Genomic DNA, 19,323 nt, shown 5'->3' with positions numbered 1-19,323 from the left:
CACGAAATTAATTTTGCAGATTCCAAATTGCTCTTTAACATGGAACATCACCACAAGAGAATAATCATGGAAGCCATCGAGATAGAGAAACACCCTCACAACATGAACAAGCGTGACGACACATCCCGCTTGCCAGACATCTGGAAATTAGCCCTCCCCACAAAAACTGACACCAGATCCAGAGGCACACAGAACGCCATCACCAATCAACCACACCAGACCCAAACCCAGACCCTCTCCACAGATAAATTACAGACACCATCCAGTAGCCAAACCATGGTGGCACCTCCGGATGCTGCACCCCCCTGCAATCCCTACACAGATCTGGCTGACACAGGCCACAAAACCACAGCTCGCCCCTATACACGAAGCCAAGCCAGAGCACAACTAAGTGCAGTACAGCCATCTTCTCAGAAAAACTCTTCACAAAGTTCAAGAGGTCAAGACACAAAGACTTTAGCAACTAATCCACACCTAATGACCCACCTAAGTGGTACTCAGGATATCACTCAAGAAATCACTCAAGATATCCCTCAAGTAATTAAGGAACAAAAGAAGAAAAGGCACACTAGCCTGGGAACTTCCTCTCTGCCCAGAACATTGGAGGCTATACACCACACCCCCTCAACAGTATTTATAGGAACTCAAACACTGAGATCCTGCTCTGTTCCAGTAACAAGAAGCCGAAAGCACCAGCCTGAAGATGACGAGTGAGACCTCGTCGAAACGTCGCCTAGACACCCCAACTTTTACACGGGAAGACACCCGAGGACACCAAAACCTGCATATATATATATATATATATATATATATATATATATTTATTTATTCTGATAAGTTCCACTTTTTGTTGTAGCCCCAAAGTTCCTTAAGTGCAACATGATGGCTCAACTGTTTTATGGATCAAGCTTTTGCATGACTTACTGCATGCACCAAAAATCAAAAGAGGGAGGCAAGGTTTTAAAGCAAAGCAGTGGTTATTTCTATTCATTTTGAGAACTATGTGCAGTGACTTTTGTCCTTTTCACCAGTAAACTTTTGCTAAACCAATCCTGTGACAAACACTATATCCTAAATCATCACCTTCCATTTTTCTCCAGTGAACCACATAAATCATTTACCAGCCTACTCCTGCATGGCCCAAATCATTTTGAAGTTTATTACCATTGCCTCTTAAATTGACAATGATTCGCCCCTCCACTTTGTGCCATTATCCTTTTCTTTATCACCTTGCTACATATTTTTTTCCAGACCACTGACACAAAAAGTGAATAAAACCAGCCTCGATAGTAATCTTTATAACATTTTCCAAGAGAGCAACTTTCATCCCCCAAATGCAACGGAATGAATGTCAAAGAGAAGGTGGACTGGATCCTGCCATGCTTAAAAAAATCAGTTCACTGGAAACTCTAGATTTAAACAAAAATGTGTGATAAATTTATGTTACACAGAAATTAAATAGATCTGGGACTTGGGAAAGTCAATTTGGGTTTCAGTTACACTTTCTTGGTTATTGTTTGCAGTTTCTTCTGAGCATGGGAAGTAATGCTCTGTTCTCCTTGTAAAGTCAATCGGATTCTATGTGTGGAAGCAGACAGAGAAACTGAATGCTGGTTGAGGAAGATCAGGAAGGCCAGGGAGAGCAATGAGGCAGTTCTTTGAGGGAATGCTTGCTGCCTGAGCCCAGTAATAGAAGCAGGATTTGCTCACAGCTTCTGACTCCCCAGAAGCAGCCTGATGAAGGGTTTGGACATGGGGAAGAAAGGGGCCGCTTTCAGGTGTGCATCCTGCTCCTATCCCTGTCTGCAGTCTTTACCACTCTTCCACTTCCCAGTGGGGACTTGTGTTCCTGCTTCCTTCATATCTGTCAACTTGTCCTTATACTGTTGTATTTCAGAACTTTCTCTATTTAGATTACTTCAAGGCAAATTCGTACAAGGCTGATGTCGCAATAGTCACTCAGAAGCTATTATTTGATTGATTGTCTCCCCTCCCGAAACAGGAGGGATGATGAGGGGCCAGCTGTCTTAAGTCTGGCATTGCCCCACCATCTCTTCAGCCTTGGAATGTGCTGTCTGTAATTTTAGTGACTGAATTTGAAGAGTGACATCTCCAAGTACCCAATGCATTTACCGAGACATGCTTTCCAATCCATTCTGCTAAAGAGCCAGGGGGCTGCTTTGGTATACACACTGCCATGCTGTAGAGGCAGAGGCATGTGGCCAATTGGACATTATAGCACACACTAGCTATAACGGCTTAAATCAGGTAACTTTTTATGCTTGGAAACTGGGCAAGTCACACTAGAGCTGGTTACAGCTGCACAGTCCAGGATTGTGCTGCCAGTTTATACGGAAAGTGACGCAGTTATTCCATCACACATTATGCTTTTTGCCAGCTGAATCTAACATCCTTATTACCACCTGCTGTTACAATGAGAACAAATTTCGGGTATGAGAATGGGACTAAAAATTAGGGAGAAAATAAACGCACATGTCAAGAAGCACCCAGTAGACATCCAATGCAATTAACAGCATTAATGATTAGGAAGTTAATAATTTTACCATCCACTCCTGCTCCGTGAGCTAAGGGTTGTGTTCATGGGATTTTTATTTCAAGTTATTCATGATTTAGGCAATAGCATCCTCATTTCCCAGTGATTAAATGAAGATGTGACTTGCTGTTACATTCACTTGAAATTGACTTTTCTTGAGACTTCTGCTAGCCCCTTCAACTGAGGATTTTTTTTTAAAAAATGCATGTACATTTCATTTTGAAATTTCATTCTGAAACCACTCTGATTTTTTTTTAAATTTTACATCAATCAACCTTTATTAGCATACAGAGAAAACATTATAAAACAGTCAACAAACAAAATTTGGCATCTGTTCATAGGAGGGGATACTATGGGAGAAAACCATACAGGCCTAGTAGGGTGAAGAGCCACTCTTGTGACAACGTAATTTCATGGCTTTTCTCAGATAGTCTGCTACTTCCTCCATGCTATGCCTGCAGCTATTCAATAAAAAAGGAAATCCTTTGGGAATCAGAACAATTTGACCACTCCTTCAGCATGGGGCTCAAACATTTGTTGCAGATTACTACATAAAATAGACAGTGGAGTTTATTTTACATAAACTTTGTCTGGACAAGTATAACAATATTTGGAGCTTGTTTATAAAAAATATAGTAGGTTATACATAACCATCTATTCGAATAATAATAACATTTACATACTTATATACCAGACAAACATATATGGAATTGTTGTTGTTTGCCTATATCGTGATGTAATATGCCTTTTCTTTTTCTTTACTGTATTCTTTTCTCCCCATTATTCTGTTCAATTGAAATATTCTCAATAAAAATTAATAATAAAAAGTATGGTCATAATTTCTGTATACTTGGATTATAATTCATGTGATATAATGTATGAAAAAAATTGGAAATGTGAATTGCTACGTATTTAATTGATTTGACACATATCATAAGTTTAGACATATCATTTTCCTAAATTTATAAAAAGGGATTCAATTTAAAGTAGCTGACTGAGAAACCAGAGAGATGTTCGTACTGAGTTAATAATGTTTTAATCTTAGTGATAGATGAGATTGGATCTGAAATCAAAAGAACTCTATTATCTTCAAATAAACTGATTTTTATGTTGTGCACCAGAAACTTCATAACCCTCAGTTTCTGAATCCTCCCTCACTTCTGTTGCTGGAGGCTCCATTGCATGAGTTAAAAACAATGGTGAGAAAGGACAACCTTGTTTAGTACCTATTTTCATTTTAATATTGATCTTACATTTTCTTACCACACTAATATTGGATATATCACTGCAACAGGTATTGTATAAGAAATTAGTTCTCTGGCTTTGCAGTCTATGTCACATTATTACAGTTGGTCCAAGGGTATCACACAACCTAAAATATTTTCTAGTGACATACAGTGGTGCCTCGCAAGACGAAAAGAATCCGTTCTGCGAGTCTCTTCGTCTAGCAGTTTTTTCGTCTTGCGAAGCAAGCCCATTGACGGATTAGCGGATTAGCGCTATTAGCGGCTTTTAGCGTCTTATCGGCTTATCGGATAAGCAGATAAGCGGCTTAGCGGCTTAGAAAAAGGGGGGGAGGGAAAAAACCCCGCAGGAACTCGCAAAACATTTTCGTCTTGCGAAGCAAGCCCATAGGAAATTCATTTTGTGAAGCACCTCCAAAACGGAAAACTCTTTCGTCTAGCGAGTTTTCCGTCTTGCGAGGCATTCGTCTTGCGGGGCACCACTGTATATAATTTCCCTCCAATATGCTTTTGCTAAAGAATAGATGTCCCCAGCTGTGGAGCATATGCCTGCGCTGCCCAAGGTGGGCATGCTGCCAGGGGGGGGCATGGCATGGAGGGTGCCCTCCCAGGAGCGGGGTAGCTGCTCAGTTGCCCAGACGGAGATGGAGCGAGCTGCCCACGGGGGCGGAGCAAGCCGCCCATGGCGGACATTCGTTGTGTCGTCCTCCCGTGACTCCCAAGCCTCCCCCAAGCTGTCAAAACATATGGGGAAGGGGGGAATGCTGCCGGCAAACTGGCACAGCTCCCCCCTTACCACAATGGCTCAGGGTGGGCTTGGGAGCCGTGGGCGGCATGCCAAATGTCACCCCCTCAGTGGGGGCACCCAGGGTAGTCCGCCCCCACCGCCTCCCCTTCCTACGCCCCTGGATGTACCACATATGGAAAATATCTGCCCATTTTAAAGTTTTCAGCAAAGGTGCTATGTCTGCAATTGATTTTGCATTTCTTGGCTGGAGTAACATACCATTTAAATACCATTTTGAAGTAATTTTCTCTAATATTCATATTTAATGAGTAACTATGTTCTAGGTTTCATAAATATTCCCATAGATGCATATGAATATTGATATTCTTGGGCCCAGCACACTATAAACTCGTTCACTTCTAACTCTGCTTCATACTGAAGCAATGAAATATATATATATATTAGAAAGTATATATTTGTCATGCTTTTTTTTAAAAAAATTCAAAATCTGGAACATTTTTATATGAATATAGTTCATAAACAAATACCAACCATGTTTCTCAAATTTGAAACTATTCAAACAGTAGGTGAGGTTCCCCCCCTTAAATCTTATTTTAATATCAATATATGAGAATACATTATTATGTGCAAATTAATTAAAAAAAACCTTTGTGCTTTTGAAGTCTTAAAGTCAGGATTATCAGATATAAATACAACAAGCAACATTGCTGGATTGTTTTAATTTTGGGTTACTCAGTCAGTCCATTAAAACCAACAGATATTGATTTCAGTGAGTCTACTGTGGGTATGGCTAATATTGAAATTACCCTTTATATATACCTTCCCTGCACTAATATAAAACATTTTTTATTTTTTTAACTAATGGTGGTCTTAATAAATTATCTGTAAAGTAATACATTTTGCGGAGGGTTAAAAAGCAAACTTCGGTTTTGTTTAGGCAACACTGTGTTGGTGCAGAAGCCGATGCTCGGTATCTGCAATAAAACTGTAATAGTTTATGCTTTTGGATTGCAGTGACTTTAGCCTGAAACTGCATTCCAGCACACTTACCTAGGGACTCAGCTACATTCGTAAAGATAAAGCGCTCTATATGCGTTATAACACTGTGACACCAGATGGTGCTGTGGGTTCCTGTCTTTCGCCAACGGGATTTCTCTGCATAAGTTTACAACACGTTTAACTGAATCGCTTTTTTGATGTGTCTAGATCCAACCTAGGAGTAAGTCTAACTCAGGGCATGATTCTGAGTAGATGTGCACACAATTGCATTTTAAACGATGTTCCAGTTTTTCTATTTACTGTACTAGTTCTTAATTATTTAGAATCTACCGTTCTAACATGATGTCCTTATGACCTAAGTCTAATTATTCAGCTTTACTACCATTAAGATTTTAAGCTTTGCAAATTCCATTGACATTTGGATTGAGATGTCAGTAATGAAGTCAACATTATTAAGGTTTTGCTTTTGTTTGGAATATTTGTTAGCTCAGTTTGGGGCAAAAGAGATGTACCACTCCCCCAGGCCACTGCAGTAATGTTGCCAGATACGCTAAAATTAATTAAGCTGATTCTGGGTTACAATTTTAATTAGTTTGAAGTGGGAAAATTAAACAAGCAGAGTTTTCTGTTTTAGCATCTGTAATAGCTCTGAATGTTAATATGTTGAATAAAATTCCAACTTTAACCTTGAAACCATTGTAATAGATTAATTTTGTTTTAGGTGTGTAGGTAGGTCTACCACAGGAGCACAGGGGTAGTGTGTGTGGCGAAATTGGAAAGAGTTGGAAGAGAAAGAAAATGGATAAGAAAAAACACAACCCAAAGAAACAAAAAGGAAACGAAAAGGAAATAGTGGACAAGCAAGTCATTTCTAGGGAATGTTTTTAAACCAGTGTCTAAAGAGCTACTTCAGAGTCAACCAGAAGTGTGTGCATATCTAGTGGTAGATATGACTTTCCCCTTCTTTGAACAAGAGACTGTTGTAAACTGTTCTTGAAACCTCAGTTTCAAAAGCAACTTTCCACATTGACTTTTACGGGCAGGGGGACAAGTCTAAAGGGCCCACGGCCTCATGGAACTATTTGTTTGGCTCTTTAGTTAGCTAAAGCCCTTACTTCTATAACTTTTGTCTATTTATCTTGTTTCCCCCGGGAAGATAAGTGCCACTTCAGACATGTTTGATTTCCTACTGGGATAGCAGTTCTAAGTTTGAAGACTTTGTACGTCATCCTGCACAGCAGTTGTGTGCACACTGATTTTGCTGTCTGCACATGTGCAGGGAAGTCATTTGTCAGTTTTTCAGGGAGTGGCAGTGCAATCAGATAGACATACAACACACACGCCACAGTCTATATGTGGTTTGTGCTGTTTTTCAACCTGGAAGTGCTATCTGTGCAGGACACTCATTCCATATCAAGTGGTCCCAGGTGCATCCGTAAAATAAATTACATTGATAGAAAATGAAATTTCATTTATTCAAGAAATCAAGAATGTTCTTGCCTCTATAGCACTCCCACATGATATTTGCAAGAGTAGCACAGGTTGAATTGGTTTTGAATAATTCACATCAACGTTATTTGCCCACCTGTTCCTATCAGTGTTTGGAGCAGATGTTCGTTGTGTGAGCTGAAAGTTTCAGAACACAGTGTGCTGTTATTTCCTGGAAAGTTAATAGTTCCACTTTGATTTGTCAAGAAGGAATTAAGATTCTCAACCCTCCCACTTATTCCTGGCCTGAGGTTTTTTTTCAATCTGCATATATTCTCAATTCTGCATGTGGTTGTCTTGTCCTTCCTCTGGTTGGAAAGTTTCTCTTCTTGATATATTTCTTGCTCTGTTAGAGAAAGCAAATAAGGTTTCCAGTAGTTGTTTTAAGCAGTATATTTCCTCGCCTCTTCATTTGATAATTGAGGTTGAGACTTGGGAAACTTTTATTATCAATTCATTATTTGGAATTCACTTCAACCATGTTGCAGCATGGTGATTATGTAATGATGTATATCATTCATATACATGACCCTTGGCTGTGCCCCTGCTCCCTCTGCTTGCCACTCCCTACTCCACATTCATCCCCTAGAGTCTCCCATTCCCACCCATGCAACTACTAAGCTGTCTTTTCACCTTTCTAGCTGCATTTCTGAAACTACACCTCTCTTCTGTTCCACAGCCCTGTTTTACACCCGTTTTCAACTTCACCTCACATCCATGCCTCTGATCCGCCTTCTTTTCTGCAGCACCCCTCACACACAGACCACCCCATGGTGATCTCCTAAATCTTCCTCCTTCCCAGACGTTGAAGCTACTAAACATCCAAAGCTGGAACTCACTGGAACTCATTTCTGGCACCTCTCAAGTGGGCACCATTGCCATTGTAAGAGAATAAGGGAGGCATTCGTGGTGAGTTCCAGCACCTCTTTTTCTAGAAAAATAAAACTGTAGACACTCCTTTTACCTGCCCAGCTATGAAGCCATCATAGCCTCCTATTCTGCAGCACCTTTCATACCACCACTTTCATCTTCAGCCATTACTGATTGGAGCCAGCCATGTTCCAACATTATTTGCTTCATTTAAAATACCTTTAGCTTTCAGAAGTGATGTTATTATAATAAACTGTGTGCTTTTGGGAAGGTATTTTAGATTACTGAGTTATCAGAGTGCACAATATAGATTTACTGTACTCTTTAATTTAAGGTATGCAGCAGTGTGTGGGTGGGTTTATCTATATACAATTCTGGCTGCTATCCAAAGCATCCACTGTTTTGATAATTTAGTCCAAAATCCTGAAATTGCTGTATGCAAAACAAAACAAACCATCTATTAGTAACAGAGAAGGAAATTGCTCCTCAAACTTTCAGAACTAGTTTTGTAATAGCTATGGACGGGGATTTTGCACACAGGTCACAACGGAATGGTGCTGGTTTGTGATATTGCTAGAGGCAGAGGTACCACTGTATGGCCCTGCGGGATTTGACATCTTTCTGCAGGGCCTGCAAGATGGAGCTGTTCCCCCTGGCCTTCGGCTTAGACTCACTCTGACCCCTTTTATGGGATTTGGTATATAAATTTTCCCTTGGCTTTTTTGCTGGCCCATGTAGGACCAGCATTGGATAGCTGGCTTGGGTGAATATCTGATGTTTCCTCCCTTTATGGTCTTGATTTATGGGCTACTACTAAAATGAGGCTGTATTTTAAGCTGTATTTTAAGCTGTATTTTAATTAACTGTTTGTTTGTTGTTGTTTTATTGTACATTTTATTGTAATTCATATTTGGTGCTAGCCACCCTGAGCCCGGCCCTGGTCGGGGAGGGCGGGGTATAAATAAAAAATTATTATTATTATTATTATTAAATGTTAGATACCACACCATGCTTTTTTTTTGGGGGGGTCTCTATTTCTGTTCACTGTCTTGAGCAGTTGTGGGAAACCTTCCACCCTCCTGATGTTGCTAAACTGCAACTCCCATCAGTTCCAGTAAGCATGGCCAATGACCAGGGATGATGGGAGTTGCATTTCAGCAACACCTGGAGAGCCAAAGGTTCTCCACTCTTAGTCTAGATCTTGTCTCAGGAACAGGACCTGAGCCCCTCCCTCGTTCTGTGGAGGCTTTAAGTTAGGATTTAGATGGTGACAGCAGTCACAAAATTAAAAGACGCCTGCTTCTTGGGAGAAAAGCGATGACAAACCTAGACAGCATCTTAAAAAGCAGAGACATCACCTTGCCGACAAAGGTCCGTATAGTTAAAGTTATGGTTTTCCCAGTAGTGATGTATGGAAGTGAGAGCTGGACCATAAAGAAGGCTGATCGCCAAAGAATTGATGCTTTTGAATTATGGTCCTGGAGGAGACTCTCGAGAGTCCCATGGATTGCAAGAAGATCAAACCTATCCATTCTTAAGGAAATCAGCCCTGAGTGTTCACTGGAAGGACAGATCCTGAAGCTGAGGCTCCAATACTTTGGCCACCTCATGAGAAGAGAAGACTCCCTGGAAAAGACCCCGATGTTGGGAAAGAAGGAGGGCACAAGGAGAAGGGGACGACAGAGGACAAGATGGTTGGACAGTGTTCTTGAAGCTACCAGCATGAGTTTGACCAAACTGCGGGAGGCAGTGGAGGACAGGAGTGCCTGGCGTGCTCTGGTCCATGGGGTCACGAAGAGTCGGACACGACTAAACAACAACAACAACAAGCTACAATAGGATTGTAATAAATTGCCTTCGTTGGATAAACAACTTTTTACTTTCTTTTATGTAACTACCATGTCTTTATTTGTTTACATTTTAACATTGAATGCAATTACCTGAATGAGAAGCCTTGAGTTGATGAATCTGCCAGCTTGGATTGATTTCACTCAATGCTTGAGCTACTCGACCATGCTGAAAGGAGACACAGGAGGAAAGGTATGGATTGGGTTCTCACCTAAGCATACCAGAGAGCTTGCTAAAAGTACTTCCCCCCCTCTCAGATAAATTATCATAGCTTTTAAATCCCTTCTGCCTGGGAAGTAATGGAAATCAAAGGAGCAGGTGGTAGCTGCTTTTATTAGGGGGGTGCACTGCATCTCTGTTGGGAGTGCCTCTCAGTTCATTACACTGCTAGAGTATCAAAGTAAGCATGCAGAAAGCCTAGATATGGTCCCACTTTGTGAAATTGGCATATCTACAAATATTCTGGCATACCTTACTATATTGGACAAAGTGGAAGAAAGCCAGCTCCGTGAATGCTGGAATAGCAGAAAGCACTATTGATTTCTATCAAGTTAGTACTATATTCTGAATCTTGACTAATGATAATGCTGAGAGACTTTAGCTTACAGAGAAGGTTTTTATGTTACGAATGAAGGTCTTTAGTATACCTAATTTCTTTCCTTTACAACTCAGTCAAAGATAAGGATGGTGTCATTGTTTGGATGTATTTCATGCCTAGATATACTTTATCGTTCTTGGTAACGTTCAGCAGTTCTTTCTCTCTTTTCCAAAGGTTGTTTTTCCCACTCCCCACCCCATTTTTGCTTGGGAACCAAACTTCTGATGTTTAATTGGCTGCAGTAAAAGGGAAAGATGAATGCTTGCCAAGGAATATATGGACTGTTCGGGCTCCCTCAGATTGCTCACTTTGTTGTTGTCCATTGTGCAGCTTTCTCCGACTACTTCTATATTTGCATGCACATGCAGCATTGCAGGCCTCAGGGACAATAGGGCTGTTCAAGGCTTGATAAAGTTTTTGTTTTCTGTAAAAACAAAACATATACCAAGCCCGTAGTGGTCCCCTCAGATTTGCAGAGTGTGCAACAGGCAGCAGATGCTTTTGTAAAACCAAAACCTAATTAAGCCCAGAGCAGTCCCTCAGGCACGGAAAACACAGATTTCTGGATTGCTGTGATAACCTGTGTTGGATTTTAAGTGGTGGAACATATTTGTTTTGTTTTCCTTCAGTACAGCCCTAAGATGTAAATGTTGACCCTCCTTGACCAGAGGGACACAGACAAAGATCTTTCTGTGTATCAGAGTGTTCCTTAATTGGTACTAACTGAGCATGTAGTATTTCCTTACATCATGGCATTGGCTGTTCTTCATCACTTTCCAGCTGAAAATGTTGGCATTTGTTGCAGGCATGGAATTCTGAGTTGTTTCGTTTAGCAAACATGAAGCATGTAGACTTTAAAGAGCTAGATTTAGCAAATGCCAGAAGAAGATAAACTGGCTTTTGAGGCAGTTTTGTAGAAAATGTATCAGGCTGACTTTTAACAGGGGCTTGATGCACTTTTCTTTTGCTGTGGCTTCTGAATGAGCAGATGCTTTTGTAATAGCATACTATATACTTAGCAACACCATTTTGTTGCACATTCTGGATAGGGTGGGGAATCTGAAATAGAGGTATGACGTGACATTGTCACCCCATTTGTCACTTTTCCCCAGTGATATCAAAGAACCATTAGTGAGCACTCTTTGGGTTTGGTCAGTCAACCAGCTACAAATCCACTGAATACAGCCCATCTTTTGCTGAGAAACAGAGCTACCATGATTACCTCCAAGTCACATCTCAACAAGGTTCCATAGCATAATCCTCTGTCTAGATTCTGGCACAGTTGTCCACAAAGGACTGGAAAGGACCAAATAACTTTGGGCTTCTGCAGTCATAGTGGTCAGGGCATTTTTTTCCCCTGTCTGAAGTAGAGAGAAAGTAAGCATAGTGATAACTTTCACTAGATTTGTTTCCTAGATACAGATTTTTGAAAGCTGCAAGGATCTTCTTGTTGGGGGAAAAACAAATTAATTTACTTGTTTTTCGCTGGGATAGTATGGCTATAACATTTAGCTGGCAGTCCTGTTTTTGAAATGTGTTGCATAGGTTAGCTTTTTAAAGTCATGGATTCAGAAAGAAATCAATGTAGGGGACATGAAGTGTTTACTAATGGCTAGATGTCTTTCATAGAAACTTTGTGTGGCTTTTCAGAGCTCCATCTGAGTGCATAGAAGGCATGATTGTATGCACTCAGCAGAACTGTGATAAATCCATCCATAGTTAACTGAAGCTGTGTAGAATATTCGAGGTCAATCTTTTTGACAGAGTTCAAAAAGCAAAAGTAATTGGTAGTTTGGGGCAGAGCTGAAACTTTTATGTTTCCGAAGACTCCTGATGTCATTTCAGAAACTTCTTATGATCTGGTCTACAATATTTTCCTGGTCATTATGAAATTGATTCTCACACTAATGGTGGTTTATGATACTATACTGTATGAAGATGAATTTACACAGTAACTTGTGTGACTCTGTTTTTCTGAACCCAGATTCCACTGGGCGTGTGACAGGTTACCTGAAGTGTTTTTCATGAATACAAAGTATAATTTGGTTAATGATTACAAACCTACTTATGCTTCCTCTCAGCCTGGCTAAGTTTTGGAATTCTTCTTCCCTTCCCATGGCTAAAGAACAGTAAGATGCATTTTCTAATTGTGAGTGCTCCTTTGTTTCAGTCCAGTTGACCTAGTTATAGGAATGTTAAATTGAAATGAACTGATATGATCTGTACCCCACTCTTATTAGGCGCCCACCACTAAGCCTGCTTGCCATTGGCCAATTTGGCAGGCAGGCTTGGATTAAACCTCCTGGCTGGAGAGGAGGCTACTGTTTCACAAATCAAGGAATTAAATAGATTTTTATATGTTTCGCTGGGCCTTTACTCAGATTCTGCATGCAACCAAATCCAGGTGTTCCAAGATATTTTAAAAGGTTTTAATATTTTGGGACTCAACTCTGGGTATACAGTGAATAAATTGATGTTTCTCAATATAAGACCATGGTGCAGTGAAAATATTTAAAATCACCTTTTAATTTAGAAGTATTGTAGAAGTCCTGGCATTAGAAGGAAATAACTTTTTAGAACTGCAGTTCCGCCAAGTAAAAATACAGAAAACAGCCTCAATTGCTTAGTGTTGTAACCAAAAAGGCGTGCCAATTAATGGAAAAGTTAAGGACAACCCATTTAATAAAAAATAAACCCAAGGGGAACCTGTGAAAGATGAAATGTTATACAGGTTCACGTTTCTGCATGTTGTTTTTAATGGAACAATTAATTTTGGTTTAATTCTATCCTCCTGAGAAAAGTAGGTAAGAAATAGGGACTAGCAGGTCAATTTTGTTAATGAACCAATTTATATGTAGCTTTACAAGTGTCAGTTTGTAAGACAAGGTATCACCAAAAGAGAAACAAGAATTATTTTGTTGGAACATATAAAGAAGGAGAAATAATCATATGTGATCCTTGATGCCCCACTCCTGCCAATAGGTCCACCATCCTACATTCCAAGCATGCCAGGTCTATGCATGTAATCTGAAGTGTTCACAAATAATTTATATAGTCTGGCTTTATGTCTTGCAAAAGTGTTATGGTTCCCAGTGTAGAAGTCAGGATTCCATAAGATATTGTAAATGCCAGCCTCAGAAAGCCTGCCCCAGCATTTACTTTATTGTACTTCAAGGTATTCACAAGCTTTGCCTGTGTAGTTTCATTTAAACCATCTCTTCTTAGCTGTAAATGTGATTTGAGATGGCCAGTACCTTCAGCAGGGCTCAGTTATCTGTTAGCTCTGAGCAGTAATCTACAATACACACATTAATCTTAAATGGCAGCATGCACAGAGGCAGGAATAAACAGCTATTGATACCTGTGAGGTGATGCTTGTGCTACAGTCATTATTCATTATTAAGAAGAAAGATGTCATGCTCTGTAAGTAACACATATGGCCTTGCACTGTAGGGAGTTGAGACTCCACTGGTAAATGAAGATTACATTCTGAAAGCATAGACACATATTCCTGGGAGCATCCTCTCCTCCCAAATCCAGCCCTGAAGGGGCAGCAACTTTCTATACGCATCTTAGCTTGCCCAGAGTAGGAATATTGGCCCTGTTATGAGCTAAACAATATCCATAGTTTTAACAGTAAAGTGTAACATGTGCAATTTTCAGACTTTTCAGGTAATCAGTGCTAAATGTCAGTTTCCTAAGTGATCTGGAAGTAACTCAACCTCTTGGGAATATACTATCCGCCCCTGTTTCTATTCCTTTGTCTCTGAGACTCCTGGCTTCCTCTGTAGATGAGATGGATGAGTCTGTCAATGTTAGTTTCTCTGTTTTCCAATCTCAAGTTCAGCTTTCCATATTTTTGCATTTAAAACAAATTCTCATGAAAATTCAGCAGCATTTTAGAGCCAATTTCTCCTACTACACAATGTTTGGTATGTAATTTTGCCTAATATCCACATTCCTGAAAGAATGTTGCCTTAATACAATGCATTATAAAATATTATTTTCACCAATACAAGCATTTTTATGCACACTTTTGCCTTATATGCACTTTTTGGGTCCACTATTTTGTTGGTGATCATGTGAAAGGCATGAAATTAAAAGATGCCTGCTTCTTGGGAGAAGAGCGATGACAAACCTGGACAGCATCTTAAAAAGCAAAGACCTTAAAACTATACGGACCTTAAAAAGGTCCGTATAGTTAAAGCTATGGTTCTCCCAGTAGTGATGTATGGAAGTGAAAGCTGAACCATAAAGAACCATAAAGAAGGCTGATCGCCAAAGAATTGATGCTTTTGAATTATGGTGCTGGAGGAGACTCTGGAGAGTCCCATGGACTATTCCTTTGTCATTTATACATGGCTCTTCATTCAAGCCCATTTCGTAGCTTCCCTGCCTTGCTGGTGAGCAGGCCTTTATTCACAAAGTAACCTTGCTTCAGTTCAACAGAACTGTTTGGGTTATCATAGCGTCAGTGCTTTACTCCTCCCTTCCTGTACTTTCTGATAATGCTTCCCCTACGAGTCCCCTCTCTCTCAAATAACCTGCTCTTACATCTAAGAACAGTGTAAAGGTAGGGGTGTCCCCTTCTCCCCCACAAATAGCTCTGTAGCTGCACTGGAAACAAAATTGTTATGATAGTATCAAAGCCCTTCCATGGTGGCTGTGCTCATGTGGAAAGAAATTGCTGTGGACCTTCAAAGCTTCTCTCCCTCTCCCCCCATTATATACAGCCACATTTCTTATTGAATATTTGAGGGAAGTACTGTGCCTGCTTTTGAATGCTACATCTTCTGTGCATCTCCTATAATACCCTTTTAACGTTGTGGGTAGACCAGCATTTCTCTTCAGTGCTGATAATTCCCAGCATTAACATCAAAATATCTGCAAATGCAGTCTTGAAATGTTTGCTGTGTTTGAAGAATTTATGTGTCTATTCATAATTTTCTACTTTCTACTCAGGCTGATTCCAAAGCTTTTCAGCTGCTGCTGGCAAGTTGATTTCTATGTTGTATTTGGTTAGTTAAAGCATTTTGGGTGTTCCAGGGTGACCTGTAAACAGATGTAATGCTTTGTGACTCCTAGATGATGCTACTTTTTTTCCTAATCTTGTAAAGGACTGTTTTGCAGCGTGAACTAGGAATTCAGATTCTGCTCATGTGACTGTGAATTTTATTTACTTGGATTTGTTTTTAAAAGCTGTGTTCTCTTGGCAGGAACACAAACTATTAAAACATAACAACGCTAAAAATCAATATCATTGTACTTCAATGTATGCATCCTCCTTAAACAAAACCACTCTTGTTTCCCCTCAATAAACCTACTATCATAAACTAATAAGTGAAATAATATGATTTCATCTTCTATAGCCAGATGTGTTAGATGGACTAGATGTTTCCTCTGCTACAGTATCTTTTCTACAGGGGGCTTCATAGAAATCTCTGGCTATTTGTTTATGGGATCAAGATTAATGTGATGTGCATGAGAAAGTGTGTTTATTTATAGGACTGTGGCTAATGTAGTGTGCACATTCTACATGAATAAACATTGATGAATATTCCTCTATGAGATTTAGTTTAAGTGAGTGGACTGGTGCATTAGTTCCATGAGGGAAACTGAAGATGCAGCAATGAGGTAGGTTAATTTTGTCATCCTAGAATCACCCAGCATTTAGTCTGATCCAGCATAAACTTGGAATAATTATAATAATAATAATAATTTTATTATTTATACCCCATCCATCTGGCTGCGTTTCCACAGCCACTCTGGGTGGCTTCCAGCAGAATATAAAAACATAACAAAACATCAAATGTTAAAGACTTCCAGACACAGGGCTGCCTTCAGATGTCTTCTAAAATTTATGTAGTTATTTATCACCTTGACATCTGATGGGAGGGCGTTCCACAGGGAGGTAGTGACCACCTCTGCCTCGTTCCCTGTAACTTTACTTCAAAATCTGAAGTGGATTTTGAATTGAATGTTGAAGACCACAGCTTTCCTTCAGAAAGGAACAAAGTGGGCAAGCCCATCTGTAGAGCTCTGTATGAAATATTTTGCTTTCTTTCCGTTTGACACTTGCCTACCCCCACCCCACTTGCCCTAGTGATAGACTGATATCTAAATGCTTGTGTGTGTTTGAAACCTACAATCTTTATAGCCCAGAGGCAAGAATGCTACCCTCTGAACTGATCTGATGTGTTCTTTTGTCCTGACAATTCCCCACATGCCTTTCATCTGCAGAAGCATTTGGAATTCTGCAGGTAGTTTTTGAACAGGTACTGTAACTTCATTTAAACGCTGGAACAACTCAGTGAATGGCTGTTCTGTTCCATCAGTCATATTTAGGATCTGCTACATTTCAAAGGAGGACAGGGATTGTATGTGCACATGTAAGTGTCTGGCTCGCTTGAGATGCAGCGTACGTTCACAGGCTTCGTTGTTCCAGGCAAAACTATTCAAAATGGAATAGGCGTGTGGGGAGTGAGGTTTGCTCGTGTAATAGGAGTTTTGACCCTCTCCTGTCCTATGCACCCCTAAACTTGTTCTGGGGGTTCCCCAACCCCCCAAAGCAGATTTAGGGGTGCAAGTGAGGGGGGCACGAAATCTCACTGTGCAAACAGACCTTGTTCTGCACACGCAACAACTTAGTTGAATCACACCCATCGTCTGGCCACTTGGGAAAACAACTTGATAATATCACCACACCTTTCCTAAGGCACACACTACACTGCAGAGCATTGTGTGGTGCTGTGTTGCAATTGCAGAGGCGGAGGGTGCAGGTTATTTTTATATTTCATTTTATTAACAAATGAACAAACGAAAAACAACCCAGGAATTCATAACATACACAAAGGTGCACAAACAATATAGAAAATGAGCAATTGTCCATAAAACACCTGCAACAAAAGAACAACCTCTCTCTATACTTTGTAAGCAGAAGGCTCAGAACAGTTTAATATAAGCCTGACCTTCTTCCAGAGGTTTACCAAATAATAGTCTGCCCTTAATAAGAGAAACAACACTTTACTCAGCTGCACTTTGCTGCTCCTAGTTAGGGCTGTATGAATTGTTCTCCTGGTCACAGCAGTGTTTTTCGAAAGAACAGGGCAGTGCAATCACATGATCTTTTGCATGCCTCAGGCTTGCCAAAGCTGTAACGTCTGTGGATATCCGTGCTACACCTTATAATGTTATGTTAGTCAGAGGGCACTAGTGGGGGATCTATGGCCCTGTAGATTGGTGGACTCAAGTTCCCAGCAGCCACAGCCAACATGACCAATGGTTAGGAATGCTGGGTGTTGTAGTTCAGCAATGTCTGGAGGATCAAAGGCGGTCTGTCCCCCCTCCGCAATAGGAGATCCTGTGCTTTCCCTTCTATTAGTGAATAATGAAAAGGATGGACAGATATGTAATCTTCACGCTGCTTACACTGTTTTGTAAGAGGGTGATATGGAGGAAGCATATTACATTATGTTACATTACATAATTTTTTTTGTAGTTAAAACCATGCTCAAAGTGGCTTACGCCATGAAAAGAATTACATAATTAGAAATATATCAAAAGTATTCCTAAACAAACAATAAAACACATCAAAAAGTACACAATGAAAGTGAACAATTTCCACATAAATATATGCTTTCTACCAGGGGTATTTCCTCTTGTTAATCCTTCATAATATATTGAAACGAGACGAACATTTAGAAAGAATATGCAAAGGTTTGGACTAGTTACATCTTATATAATTATAAAAAGGGATAAGGTTTACAATCTATTGTAATCTTTTTATTTTAATAATAATACCAATAATTTAAGAAATACAACATATAAGGCTATTTAAAAAATTTCAGTATTACATGCAACTATTGGCTCATAGAGCAAGATGTTTATAATGCAATTTGAAAGCATAGTGATGATTGTGGGTGATGATCATGTGGGGGTGGAAATAGCACATTGTGCTTAGTGAAGACTTTGTGAGATGCAATGTGACCTTCCTGTGCCTCTCTCTGAGGGTCCTGACACTTTTCTCAGCAGAAGTGCTACTGGTGTTCTTAAGACATGTTTCTTATGCTACAGGCAAGGAACATTTGGGGACTAACTCATGTCACCGTCCTATTTTCGCATTCCTTCTTTCCGTCTCCAAGGCTCAGAGATAAAAGCCTTGAATGTCTTAATATTTTATTCTTTTAAAAATAACTTGACCATCAGTCACATAGGGGGAAAATACCATTGGCCTTCAGCAGTGACTATTTGGATGGCTACAGTTCCATCTATATTCCGAAGCCTACAATACTGTGTACCTTTCACTCTTGCGGCTGAAAATGATCAGATCTTACTGGAGTAATTGGTTCCTCTTAATATTTGTGAGAATAATGTCCTCAAAGCTCTTTGAAATATTTCCAGGTGCCTGATGGAGCTTATGCTTCTATCTACATGGCTTGCAAAGCACACCTTCATTGCTTTCATTTGCACAATCCTCTTTCAGGTAGCTCATAGTACTAGATCAATCAGTCTCTATAAGACAGGATATAGATGGGATAAACAATTTGTTGCAAAGCACACACACACACACACACACACACACACGTGTATATATGGGGTAGGGAAATGTAGAATGTCCCATCATTGCACCAGCCTTGTGCCTCCAGCTGTTTTTGAACTACAACTCCCATCATCCCTGACTAGCAAGACCAGTGGCAAGGGATGATGGGAATTGCAGTCCAAAAACAGCTGGAGGCACAAGGTTGGGAAACACTGGATATTAATGGAAGGGGAGAACTACTTTGAACAGCATCCTGTAATGCTGTTCTTTTCATCAGGACAGACATGTACATAAGAACAGGTGACGGGTATGTACAGCCTTCAAAAATCAAGAGATAACAGGAAACAATGCAGTAAATGTGACAGGCATATTTATGTGCAGTGAGTGAGTAAATAGTTTTGCTAAAGCTAAGGCCTTTAAAAGGGCTATAATTAA

Source organism: Podarcis melisellensis (assembly GCF_964234715.1).
Source record: "Podarcis melisellensis genome assembly, chromosome: 2".
Classification (NCBI taxonomy): Eukaryota; Metazoa; Chordata; class Lepidosauria; order Squamata; family Lacertidae; genus Podarcis; species Podarcis melisellensis.
This window is presented reverse-complemented; position numbering follows the sequence as displayed.